Below are 2,482 nucleotides of genomic sequence, written 5' to 3'. Positions count from 1 at the left end.
TAAGATTAAAGCCTGTAAAAGAAGTATTTGTTCATACATTTTTTCATAAATAACGATTGTATCAAATTATTCAGAATTTATGTTCAATATATTCGAGTGATGCAACAGTTTCATTTTTGAATTGTTAGTGATTGTAACACAAAGAAAAGCAACTGCTTAATCTTCTGATAATCAGTAGTCGTCAGAAAATGTGCCGGGGGACAGAGGTTTGGGGGAGGGGTATAGGTAACAAAATTTTGAAGGCTAACGGCTCAACTCGGCCGAGGATAAAACGTCTAAGCTCTGTTAACTCTTCAGCATTTGTTTGTATCTTGTTTTTATTGGAAACAGCGTCCAAACCCAATGTTAAAAGGCCCCACTCAGTTCGGCTATTCTAGCCCGTCCTTCCCTCCGGTGCTTGGAGGTCTGTAGCTGCTGGGGCTTCTCACAGCAGGGGCCTGGTGGCCAGCTGAGCGTCACTCTTTTAGCATTCAGAATAGAAATCCGAGAAACTTGAAAGCGGCCCGAAAATCTAGAGCGCTTGCGGGTGCAGTTGTCTCTCCAGAAACGGTTGGGATCCCTCTTTCCGCTCGAAATGGCCGTGGCCCGCGTGGGCACCGAACTCCGAGGGGGGCGCTGAGTTTCTGGGAAATCGTCCAGGACCAAGAGCTGCCTGTCCAGGATCTTTGCGAGGGCTCTGGAGGTCAGACTTGTCTCCTCCAACACACACACACACACACACACACACACACACACACACACACACACACACACACACACACACACACCTGCTAAACCCGGTTTGCAATCTGAACTTGAGAACCTTGGGCTGCGGGAGGCTCCCGGAGGGAGCGCCAGGAGCCCCAGGCGCGGCCGGATGCGAAGCGACGCGGAAGAAGCCTGGCGGAGAAGGAAGACCTTGGCATTCTTCCTGGAACTAGAGTGGCCGGAACTGGGATAGAAGGTCCTTTTCGGCCGACGATCTCCGAGCTGTTATTGAAGGGCATCTTTCTCCATTATCTCCCATCCCAACACCGCACTCCACCAGGGAGGAGGTGAATTGGTTTCTGTTGAAAATAAGTTTCCGGAAAGAAGAAAAAATGGAAACACCTGATGACATTTGACTGACCCATAGTATCCTCGCGCTCGATTTCGAAGACCAGATCATTAGCAGAAATGACCTTCTGGACACCTTTCCCCCATTCATAACATTAAACGACTGAGGATCGACCCGCTGTGCGGGCACCCGGGTACCAGAGGAATGAAGACCGCACAGTCTCGCCCTCAAGGAGAAGAAAGAGAAACACAAGCAGGTAATGATAATAAAATCGCAAAGGGAAGCACCAGACGTTCACAGCGCCGGACGTTGTCAGGGGAGCACAGCGAAGGAGCATCTCCCCAGTCCTTAGGAACCCAGATGTGCCAGAGATTTCCCTCCTTCCCGGATGGAAAGGAATTTCCCTACTGGGACCCGGGACCAAATCCACCTGACATTCCGGCTGGAGGGTCAGTTTCAGAATCTGCTCATTCGGAGGTGAAGCTCGGAGCGAACAGCTTCACCTCCAGATCCTTCCCGGCGTGGGAAGAAGGAAGTCTGCGTTGTGAATATTTCTCTGTGTTTTCTCGGGACGGAATCGACAAGTTTGAGAAAGTCTGTTTCCACGGGAGAGGCGAAATTCTTTTCTGCCGGAGTCAGCGTTTTCGTCTTGTCTTTTTCTTCTCGTGGGAGTGCAGAAAGGGGAAATGGAAAACTTGAAGAGAGGAGGGAGAAATAGTGTCGCTTGATCTTGGTTTAGAGATGTTAAACGAAAAAATTTCTTTTGCAAATGGGGAAGAAAGATCTCCTTTAATTTTAAGCAAAAGAATGTGAACACACTTTTTACTGTTTAAATGAAATACAAGGATTGCAGGGTGGCCGGTTAGCTCAGTTGGTTAGAGCGTGGTGCTAATAACGCCAAGGTCGCGGGTTCGATCCCCGTACGGGCCACGGAGCGTCTCCCTGTTTCTCCCTTCAATCAAAATTAATTTTCTCCTCTTCATCTCACATATTGGAAATAGCCTCTCCGACATAAAATTGGGATTAAATGTTGACTTCATTTCATAATCCTCGTCAATGACAACCTACCTTCTTTGTCCCCTCTTCACGGGGGAAAAAGAAAAAAACTACTTGTGGAGAAAGTGACATAAGGCTTTACATAGAAATTTTAGGAAAGAAAATAAGGATAGGAGAGTAGAGATGGCATTGGAGGGGAGATGTGTGTCTGACGGTCTCTGACCTTGTGAGTGCCCAGGCTTCCTTGTCCCTTTCCTAGAGTGCAGTCTACCGAGTCTCTGTGTGGCCCTTACCTCCTTCATCTACCTGATTGTCTTCTCGTCCTTTGCGCAGCCTTTTCAACACCGTTGAAGTCGCTATTGCTTATTGCTAAAATGATCACAATCGGACACAATGCATATTTTCCTTTCTTTTCTTTTCTTTTTCAAATATCCGTCGGCTTTTACCAGA

The 2,482-nt window shown here is 47.7% G+C and overlaps 1 non-coding gene across 1 annotated transcript; it reads left to right on the top strand.

Moving 5' to 3' along the window:
* The first annotated feature begins 1,892 nt into the window (after positions 1-1,892).
* Positions 1,893-1,966, top strand: TRNAI-AAU (transfer RNA isoleucine (anticodon AAU)). Its single transcript has one exon. It is a non-coding gene; the product is annotated as a tRNA-Ile (tRNA).
* The last annotated feature ends 516 nt before the right edge of the window (positions 1,967-2,482 follow it).

This window comes from Diceros bicornis, chromosome 14 (genome assembly GCF_020826845.1).
Source record: "Diceros bicornis minor isolate mBicDic1 chromosome 14, mDicBic1.mat.cur, whole genome shotgun sequence".
NCBI lineage: Eukaryota > Metazoa > Chordata > Mammalia > Perissodactyla > Rhinocerotidae > Diceros > Diceros bicornis.
The sequence above is the reverse complement of the archived record's forward strand: the minus strand, read 5'-3'. Positions and strand labels throughout refer to the sequence as shown.